Raw genomic sequence first — 11,526 nt, forward strand, 5'->3', positions numbered from 1 at the left:
GGAAACAACAGCATGAAATATAACTTACGACACTATAGAAGTAATCTGAAGACTACCCGCTGTGAGCCTTGGCCTAACTAGCACTTAGGAGCAATGAATAGAAACTCTATCTCCTTTCCATTGCCTTGCTTAGTCTTAACCTCCATGGGATAATCTACTTAAAAAGGCAAAGGGTCTGCAGGACTAGGTATAAAAGGAAACAAGCAAACAAAGGCAAAGGGAAAAGAGCAGCAACAAATTGCAGAAAGGTCTGCTTTTAATTTGCTTACTCTTGAAAACAAGTTTTGCTGGTTTGTTCTCTGGAAAATAAGGACATTGCTCTTATTTTCCCTTTAGAAAAGAAACCTGTTTAGATTATTAGAATTGTATCTTGCTGATTTTAAAATGCCATCCTCTTTGATGACCTGGAAGTGTGATGTGACTGTTCGTGAGGTGTTTCCCACCCTCTCTGCAACAGTGATGTCTGAGTCAATTGTTCATACTGTTTTGCCTAGGTGTGGGAGAAGGAATTTATCCTTCTAGCTAGTTATTGGGCATGTTTTGAATTTGTATATATGCAAATATATGTGTGTATTTCAGCATACATTCTCCCCACCTCCACTGCGCAATTTTAATGGGACCATTCTATGTCCACCCCTAGCTAATGGTGGGTACATGAACTAAGCTAAGCCAATTAGATGATCTATTCTGACACCTAAGATCTTGAAGAGGCCGGGCGCTGTAGCTCACGCCTGTAATCCCAGCACTTTGGGAGGCCGAGGTGGGTGGATCATGAGGTCAGGAGATCGAGACCGTCCTGGCCAACATGGTGAAACCCCATCTCTATTAAAAATACAAAAATTAGCTGGGCACTGTGGTGGGTGCCTGTAGTCCCAGCTACTGGGGAGGCTGAGGCAGGAGGATTGCTTCAACCTGGGAGCCGGAGGTTGTGGCAGTGAGCAGAGATCACACCACTAAACTCCAGCCTGGGTGACAGAGTGAGACTCCGTCTCAAAAAAAAAAAGAAAAAAAAAAAAAAAAGAAAAAAAGAAAAAGAAAAAAGAGGTGAATCAGAAGGTGCTCTGATGTCAGTTCTGATCCCTCTTCTGTGTCCATGTCTAGCTCTACAGCATCTTATCCATTTATGATCTCTCTCCTATTTCATAAGTAGCTTAAGGGAGCCAGAATTGGTTTCTATGAGCTGCTACCAAGAGCAAAGATGAAACAGTCACCTCCAGTGTGGGGTATACAAATGATGTAATTCTCCTCCCCACCCCCAAACTCATAGAAAAAACCCCACTGTGATGAATGCTGTGACATACTGCCCAGAACCCACCTTCAGGATGAAGTGTGCATTCCTCCAGCTGCTGAAGTGTAGGTGGATGGGAGACTGTAGAGATCTGCTCCACTTCCCTCAGGAAAGGACAACTCTGAGAAGCCACTGTGGTCCCAGAGCTCCTCTTGAGATCCTCTGAGGCTCTCATAACTATACTGCAGTTCAGCTTCACCTTTGCTCTGTTTTACTTCCTCCACTCCCCAGTAAATATTTCTTTCTGCAGTAATTCCCCAGTAAACTTTCTGTAAACAAACCTCTGTCTCCTGAATAACTCACCTAAGACACCCACTCAGGGCAGTAATCCATGAGAAGGGGCAGGGTCTGCTGGCACCTGTCTCTCGTCTGTGTGACTTGGGTTTTTTGGCAAGCCTCAGACAAATTCAAAGGGATGGTTTTCTGGGAATTGATATCATTCATTTATTTAACAAATTGACTGAGTATCTACTATGTACCAGGCACTGTTCTGAGTACTTGGGTTCTATCAATGAACACATTGATTTAAACATTTTTTTAGGCCACACCAGTGGCTCATGCCTGTAATCCCTGCACTTTGGGAGGCCGAGGCAGATGGATCAACTGAGGTCAGGAGTTTGAGACCAGCCTGGCCAACATGATGAAATCCCAACTATACTAAAAATAAAACAAAAAAATTAGCCGTGTGTAGTGGTGGGCGCCTGTAATCCCAGCTACTCAGTAGGCTGAGGCAGGAGAATTGCTTGAACCCGGGAGGCAGAGGTTGCAGTGAGCCGAGATTGTGCCACTGCACTCCAGTCTGGGCAACAAGAGCAAAACTCCATCTTAAAAAACAAACAAATAAATATTTTTTAATCCCTGCCTTTGTGGGGTATAAAGATGTTCTCATGGTGGGAAGCACAGTACACCTTCAAAGGCAGTAGTTCCAGTATTAAGCCTCTCATCTTTACCTTTCCAGAGGTAATGCTTCCCCTCAGGGATTCTTTATCATCATACAAATAGCTACCTAGTTTGTGTGCAATACTTGTGTGGGGAGAGTTCCAGGTCCAAGCCAGGTACAGATTTGTCCATCTGCACCTGCTCGGGGCAGCTTGGTTCATTTTTGTTTTTGAGACGGAGTCTTGCTTTGTTGCCCAGGCTGGAGTGCAGTGGCACGATCTTGGCTCACTGCAATCTCCGCCTCCCGGGTTCAAGCAATTCTCTGCTTCAGCCTCCCGAGTAGCTGAGATTACAGGTGCCCGCCACCACGCTCCACTAATTTTTGTATTTTTAGTAGAGACTGGGTTTCACCATGTTGGCTGGTCTTGAACTCCTGATTTCGTGATCGACTCGTCTTGTCTTCCCAGAGTGCCGGGATTACAGGCATGAGCCACCACACGCCCAGCCAGCAGCTTGGTTTTATTTAATTGCTTGAAACTTTTACAGCTGCTTTCCTTCCCTTGGTTAAGATGCCATTCCCAGTGCTGCCCATTCTACTGACCTTCCAAATTGCATCAGATGGCTTCAGGCCTTATAGATCTTGCAGCTCCTAACACCCATGTTTCTCCTGCTTCCTCAGGGCCTCTAATACCTCCTGAAAATCTTTCACATTCCCTCACCTGTGTCCTTCTCCCTCCTCATATCATTGAAAAGTACTGAAATCAAATGCTTGTACCTCTTTCCAGTTAAAACCTGCCAGTGTTGACTCATTTACAACATAAACATTTGCCTTTCAAGGTCTGATTTGCCTTTTGACTGCTCCCACCATGTCCAGTTGTTGCTGTCACTACACAGTTTGGGAGATAGTGGCCCATAATTTCAGGAGAACCTCTCTGTCTGAGGATATTTATTATTTGTCTTTCTTATGTTTCAAAACAGGGTTGTGATAGGCTCCACAGGTCGGAGAAACGCAGCTCTACCAGGTCTATAGTGGCCATCCTCAGCCTGGGCACTTCTTTATTTTCGTCTTTTTAAAGCAATATGGTTGCACTTGGTGACCACAGTCATCCTCACTTCTGAAGAGCCAAGTGTCATATCTAACGGATAAGAAAATAGCTTGAACGTTGCAAGGCCAAAGCAGAGTAGTGGATTTGCTTGACTAAAGTTAAGAAGGTGAGTGGGGAAGTCAGGAGAGATGAGGATGGGAAGAGAAATGGGGCATGCCAAACTGTGGTTCAAAAGAAATTATAAATCCTTTGCTTTCTGCAACTAAAGGGATCTGCTTCATGGATTACCCAGGTTTCCCTGGCTCCTACCTGGCCATTGTACAATCCATTAATACAGAAACTTGCCATGGACATAGTTATAGACAATTCTTCCATCTCATTGCGAGCCCATTAAGGGCATGAACCATGGCACGTTTCAGTTTGGCCATGACAGATGTTTAATAGAAGGAAGAAAGGTCAAACCAAATTCAATCTTCTTCGTTTCTTATGAGTTTCTCTAACAGGAGCAAATAAAGGTTCAGAATATCTGAAAATTGCCTTACTCATTTTACCCATTCCTTTCCTTTCACCTGCCTCTGCTATAGGCCCTCAAGAGTTGACCAAATACAGTAGCAGAGATGACAAAAGTCATATTGCTAGCTTGCAACTTAAAGGTCATGGTATCTGAAAATTTAGAGGAAACCTAAAGTTCAAGCAGTCGGCTTCCCCTCTTGTTTCAGATGAGCATACTGAGGTCAGAGAGGTGAATGGTTAGTTGAAGGTCACATCGCTAGATGGTGAGAGTTGGTGTTTGTAACTTCTTAACCAGGATCACCACCCTCTTTGTCACTTTGTGATACTGACTGTCTCTCAAAGGTTGAAGATCACAGAGCAAACCTCATAGAAGCTGATGAGCTCTTCCTAGTGGTCTTTGCGAACTTCGGGTACCCTCAAAGAATGCCGACGTCTGCCCACAGAGTCTAGAGGCCTCAAGATTTTCCTATAGGTGAAGATAACTTTAAAAAGTGGCCATACCGTTTGAGGTCTGCTCTTTAGTGCATCTTCTAGAAAAGTGTTCTTCTTTATCAAGTTCACAGATCCCATTTAAATTACTCTCTCATTTCTACTTGTTTGAAATTAGATCACAGTTCAAAATAATATAATACATGGGAAAGTGTTAAGTATCTTGGTACTTAACTTCAAAGTTGTTGAACAGTTCTGAATAAGATTTTCACCTACTGGAGGGGTCTGCGTTCAATTTTGAATAGCCAATCAATCACTAGCTTTTCTATTCTATTATGGTTGTTTATAAGAGTTAATGGGTAGTTGTTTTTTCAATTTCTCCTTTTAACTTTTTGAATTCTCTGCTTTGTATTTAGCGGCCATAAAGAAACTTCTTTAACGTTAGACAGGAAAACACATCCCGCTTATCTTGTTGGGTGAGCTCTTTGCTGGTCCCTGTATGTGTCTACACTGTAGAAAATGAACTTATGTCATGTCTTTGTTATGGATTTTCCCTGGAGAGGTTTCCCCTTCATTTTGCAACTAGTTAAGTTTCCTTTCGCTGATTGCCAAGGATTATTTTAAAACAAACAAGCAAGCTGACTTCATCGGAAAAGCGCAGTAAATATTAGCCAGCATCACTAATAACTGAACAATGGTGTGTAAATACAGTAAGCTTTAAAGAAACACAAAAGATGCACCATTACTCATAATAATAATGGCTAACACTTCCTGTGTGTCAGGCACTGTTTTAGGTGCTTTATACATTTTTAATGAAATAACCTTTAGGAAAACTGTATTAGGTAGATTGTTTATTATGTCGAACTTATAGATCACGAAACTGAAGCAGAGTGAAGTGAAGCAAGTTGCCTAAGGTCATGCTCTCGTTAGCGGTGGGGCTTGGATTTGAATCTGGGCAGTCCAAATATGAGTATCACCCGTGACCCTTATCATCTCCGGTACCTTCTGCTGTACTGTGCCAGCACACACCTAATCTACATAACAGAGAGGCAATTAAGCCAGGTCATTAAGTCATTTGTTATACATAATAGTATACACAAGAATGCTTGGATGACATTGAATTTTTCTTAACTTTGGAAATGACCTTATAGTATTATCTTTTGTGCAAAAGCTGCTGGGGACATCATTCTAGCTCAGGAGTCAGAAGACTTTTTCTGTCAATGGCTAAACAGTAAATATTTTAGGCTTTGCAGGCCTCATGGTCTTGGTTGCACCAACTCGGCCACTCAGGGCAAAAGCAGTCATGGGCAATAGGGAAACACGGGCGTGGGACACTCAAATTTTACTTCCATATAATGTTCACATGCCACAACATATACTCCTCTTTTGATTTAAGAAAAAAATAAATAAAAAGTGAAAATCTTTTTTTTTTTTTGGAGACAGAGTCTTGCTCTGTCGCCCAGGCTGGAGTGCAGTGGCACAATCTCGGCTCACTGCAACCTCTGCCTCCTGGGTTCAAGCAATTCTCTGCCTCAGCCTCCCAAGTAGCTGGGACTACAGTCACCTGCCACCAGGACTGGCTAATTTTTGTATTTTTAGTAGAGACGGGGTTTCACCATCTTGGCCAGGTTGATCTTGAACTCCTGACCTCGTGATCTATCTGCCTTGGCCTCTCAAAGTGCTGGGATTACAGGCGTGAGCCACCGCGCCTGGCCAATCATTTTTAGTTTATGGACCATGCAGAAACAGGCAGCAGGCTGGATTAGGCCAATGGACTTTAGCAAACAGGGTTTGCTAAGCCCTGTTCTTGCTAGCTGATTCTTCCACCTCACCGTGAGCTCTCCAAGGCCTGGACCATGTTAGAGTCAGCTTGGCACAGTACAGACATTTAATAGAAGTTTGTTGGGTTGAAAGGAATTGGACTCAGAAAGGGGGAGGAGAAGGAGGGCATTTCAGAAACCCCATCCTGTTTCATGCTCAGACAGGAACTAAACTCAAACAAGCGTGGGACATTCCTTCTTCCCTGCATACCTCACTTGCTTTTTGTAATAGTTTTGTTCACTTTTGATTGCACTGGTACCTGGCTTATCCAGGTCTATAGCTCTCACTGTCTCTGTATGGCAGGTTTCAGACTGCAATTTGTAGATAGAGATCTCGAAGGAGAGAAGAAGAGGCTCCCAGCTTCCTCTGCTGGGCTCTGGGCCAAGCTGTCCCCGTGGCACTGCAACAGAGAGGGACCTTCCAGGGGATTTAGAGGTTCCTCATTTGGCTGAGTAGCAAATCAGAATGCTCCTTTCTGATTTCTGCTCCTGATAGCATGGCACACAGATCAAAGGAAGAAGTGCTCCAAATAATACTGAAACCTTCTGCCTCCAGCCGCACAAGAACTATTTGGAAAGTGTGCGAATCTAGAAGGTATGCAGCTTAGAGCAGAGTAGAGGGCACCTCACTGAGGTTTTCTAAAGATCTGTGAATTACAGACTCTTATGATTCTGGGACGTTTTAGGAGCAGGAGAAATTCCAGTTGTCCTATCACATAGGCAGGCTATGACCTCTGAAGCCTTTTCCTAGTTGGAGACTCAGTTACTAGAAACAAAACCCTCATCCTCATCTCCAGATGAATCTGAAGGGTTCTATAGCCAATGAGGTTAGCCTGGCACAAAGCCAATTTCTGGCTGCTTTAAGAGTTCGGGTGCTTCCTGGTGGGTGCTTTTCTCTGTGCATCTGCAGTGCCGGCATTGGTCACAGCTGAGGAGACACCAGCCTGGAGCTTGGTTTTGGCAGGACACAGTATTAAAAAAAAAAATGGGGTTTTTTAGTTTGGATGGGATATTTTTCAACTGGGCGTGAGAATCTTCCCCCCACCCACATTCTCCAACATCATCTACTCTGAACAAAAACTCCGTAAGACTGCTTAGATAATATGGTTTATCTCCTCTTTCTGTTCAGCTCTGCCTTTAAAAAGTGTTACATTGGTTAAGGAGGGGATTTCCCCAGGAGTGTGGCATGAATCCTTTCTCTCTTTAGGAGATGCACTTCCAATTTTTTGCGTTCTTTGCTGAGATAATCAGCATTTTTTTTTCTTTTTTTTTAAGATGGAGTCTCGCTCTGTCACCCGGTCCAGAGTGCAGTGGTACAATCTCAGCTCACTGCAACCTCCGCCTCCCAGGGTCAAGCGGTTCTCCTGTCTCAGCCTCCCGTTCTTTTTACCCTTCCTTCCCATTTTTACTGTACTTGTCCCTAAGTCTAGAATTACGCACACACCAAGCAGGGCATTGCCTCGTCTGCAGATCTGAAGGGATTCCCAGGGTTTTTCCTCAGAATTGCCTGGTATTTTACTGTTAGAGACTCACTTCTTCAGGTTAGGCATGGACTGTTTATTATATTTTTAAAAATTCAAAACAAAACAAGAACAAACTTGACAGGAGTGATGACTTGTCATGGGAGCAGTAATTGTCACAAGAAAAACCCAGGGTTCTTCCTAATAGGTCATAAAGAGGGTTCAGAGTAGATGGAATCTAGTGTAGGGTCAAGAACACCAAAGTTCCAGGAGCTTCTAGTCAAGAAAGTGAGCAATGGCTTCCCCTTGTACTTCAACCAAAACCCCTCACTCTTCCCCACAGCCCACAAGGCCTCATGTGATCTACTTCCTGCCACCCTCTCTCACTCCACCCTGTGTCATGCTCATTTCTTTCATGGTGCTTCAGCCAGAACATCTTTTATTTCTGTTTCTCAAACATATCAAGCTCCTTCCTGCCTCAGAGCCTTTGCAGATGCTATTCCCTCTGCCCAGAATGTCCTTCCTCCAGATGCTTACATGGCGACTTCCTGTCATTCAGGCGTCCTTTGCCATACCATTTCCTGACCACCCAATCTAAAATTGCCCACAGATATTCTCCATTACATTACCTCAAATTGCCTCATTTTACTTTTATAGTATTTACTACTCTCTGAAATTATCTTTTTTTTTTTAAAAAATGTGCTTCTTTCTTGTGATTGTCCTCTCATCAAATGGTAAACCCTATGAGAAAAGAAATCTTCCCAATTTTAATTATTAAATAAATGAATCAAAGTAAGGATCAGACCTTCCAGCAAGGACTAAAAGCAAAGAGATAGGAAGTTTACAGGGAGGCGTGGCAGTGACCTGGAGGTCATAGACAGGTGTCCAGGTCATCTCTGGGAGCCCTAGAGGTTGGTGCTCCCTGGGAGGGGTGGTGGGTACATCTATGTAAGGCCTCTGAGAAGGCCCAGTCAATAGGACTCCTCTTTCCTACCCTGATTCAGATCCCTCAGAGAAATAACACAAAGGAGGCCAGGCACAGTGGCTCATGCCTGTAGTCCCAGCACTTTGGAAAGCCAAGGAGGACAGATCATGAGGTCAGGAGATAGAGACTACCCTGGCCAACATGGCAAAACCCTGTCTCTACTAAAAATACAAAAATTAGCTGAGAGCGGTGGTGCGTGCCTGTAGTCCCAGCTACTCGGGAGCCTGAGACAGGAGAATCACTTGAATCAGGGAGTCAGAGGTTGCAGTGAGCCAAGATCACGCCACTACACTCCAGCCTGGTGACAGAGCAAGACTCCGTCTCAAAAAAAAAGAAAAAGAAAGAAAGAAGACAAAGGAGGAAGGCAGGGGAAAAACTATTACTTTTATCATTGATAAACTGGAGAATATGGCTTATGTCTATAAGCAAGAGTGCTAAATAACATGGAACATAGTTCCATCTGTGATTTATGTTAGTCACAGAAGTTATGTTAGACTTACGTTAGTCACAGCAGCACTGAGCCATGCTACCTTCTGCATGGGTCAGGCCTCTTATAAAACAGAGGGCATGGAGAAGTGGGACAGAAGGAATGTTTGTGTGGCTAGATGACTTCCAGGAGAAAAACAGAAGAAAGGGCTATTCCTTTTTCTCCCAAGCTCACCAAACACACCACTCCACCTTCCCTGCGACACAGTTAGCAAGGGGAAGTAGGAAGGCCTGGAGTCAAGGATGCCCTGTGGTACAGCAGCAGGTGGAACTGCTTTTAAGAGGAAGGAGGAGGGGGGACGCGGTGGCTCACGCCTGTAACCCCAGCACCTTGGGAGGTGGAGGTGGGAGGATCACTTGAGCTCAGAAGTTTAAGACCAGCCTAGGCAACATAGGGAGACCCTGTCTCTACAAATAACAAAAAGATTAGCTGAGCATGGTGGTGTAACAGCTGTAGTCCCAGCTACTGAGGAGGCTGAGGTGGCAGGATTGTTTGAGCCTGGGAGGTTGAGGCTGCAGTGAGCTGTGATTACGCCACTGCACTCCAGCCTGGGCGATGCAGCAAGACTGTCTCAAAAAAATAAAAACATAGAGGAAGGAGGCATCAGAGATGGGGAAGACTGGCTCTCCACTACAACCACTGTTAGCCTCAGAGGAGGGAAAGGATAGACGGGCAAGTGGGTCACTAAAGCACAGGAGAACATCTGAGGGTGTGGATTACCTGACCGTGCGGGGTACTGGCTCCTCCTCTGCCTCACCTTTGTTCTGTCACTTATTCGTTATTCATTGCAAATGTGTTCCCAGACACTCTAGATACCCTAGACCTCATGCACGGCTATTGATGAATGGAATCTAAGGCACCCTTTGGCCGTCTCAGGCTGGTGGAGGAGGCAGAAGTGGGCAGGCTCCTCTCCCAGCATCTTTTGCCTGTTCCCAGGCTCCGTCACTTTGGCTTCCTTCATCCCCGTACGTATGTGGTGCGCCATCCACAGCTAGCGCCGTGCTCTTGCTGTCCTTCTGCTGGAAATCTCTTCCTGCTGTCCTTCAGCTGTTTAGTGACCACTCATTCTTAAAAAATCAGCTCATTCGGCCGGGCGCAGTGGCTCTCGCCTATAATCCCAGCACTCTGGGAGGCCGAGGGGGGGAAGATCACGAGGTCAGGAGATCGAGACCATCCTGGCTAACACGGTGAAACCCCGTCTCTACTAAAAAAATACAAAAAACTAGCCGGGCGAGGTGGCGGGCGCCTGTAGTCCCAGCTACTCGGGAGGCTGAGGCAGGAGAATGGCGTGAACCCGGGAGGCGGAGCTTGCAGTGAGCTGAGATGGTGCCACTGCACTCCAGCCTGGGCGACAGAGGGAGACTCCGTCTCAAAAAAATAAAAATAAAAATAAAAATCAGCTCATTCATTGCATCATCTGGGCACACTATCCCTTTCAGTGATTCTCCCCATTATGTGCCCTTATGGCACCATCGATCTCTTCCGCAGAATACTTGCTGAAGTTGTAATTGTGCATTTAGTTGTGTGATTCTTGTATTTACTTTTAAAAAACCATTTATTATGGAAATTTTCAAACATTTGCAAAAGTAGGGTAAATAGTAAAAATAATTCCATGTGTCCATTGCCCGGTTTTAACAACTATCTACTCATGACTAATCTTATTGATTCTTTCATTGTCTTTTATAAATTTTCTAGCGAGTGTTTGTTTCTCTCACCACTTTATCCCTGGTGCCCAGCATAGTGCCTGACTCATACAAGGCACACATCCTTTGAAAGAATGACAGACTGAATGGATGAATGATATGCTGTATATCATGTAAAAGGATAGCGCAGGTTGCCGAGAACATAGATGATGTATTGGTTAGCTGGGGCTGTCATAACAAAATACCATCGACTGGGTGGCTTACACAACAGACATTTATTTCTCACAGTCCTGGAGCCTAGAAGTCCAAGATCAAGGTGCCAGCAGTGTCAGGGTCTGGTGAGCCTTCTTTCCTTGGGTTGCAGGCAGCCAACTCCTCATTGTGTGCTCACATGAAGGGTGGATAGAGGGAGGAAGCTCTCTGGCATCTCTTGCTTTAAGGGCACTAATCCTATCCTGAGGCCCCACCTTCATGACCTCATCTAAACCTAATCAGCTCTCAAAGGCCCCATGTCCAAATACAATCACATTGGGAGTTAGGACTTCAACACATGAATTTTGGGGGATGCTATTCAGCTCATAGCAGGCGAGCAGCAGCTAGCTTAGAGGGAGGATTCTGCGCAAGCCCAGCCTGCTAGCTTGCTTCCCATGGTTTTGTGAGGACAGAGGGGAGAGTACACAGGATACAGAAGATGGGAGAGGTTGTGGGGGACCCACAAAGCCAGAAGAGGCAATGCAGACTTCCTTAGGTATCCTGGCTGGCAACAGCCCAGCTCGCCTACCTCACCTACTTGGGTTTATTTCACCAGAATTTTTGCCTTGGCACTCATGGCCTAGAACAACAATTCCCAAGGAACACTAGTCTAGGGTTCTGCTTCTTGAAGAAAGGAATCAGTGGTCCTTGTGTTTGGGAATGCTATTTACTCTCTTTTTAGGATATTAACTCTAGTAACTCTCGCAGTTCTATGTGTTTTTAC

The sequence above is a fragment of the Theropithecus gelada genome, chromosome 11 (assembly GCF_003255815.1).
Source record: "Theropithecus gelada isolate Dixy chromosome 11, Tgel_1.0, whole genome shotgun sequence".
Taxonomy (NCBI): domain Eukaryota; kingdom Metazoa; phylum Chordata; class Mammalia; order Primates; family Cercopithecidae; genus Theropithecus; species Theropithecus gelada.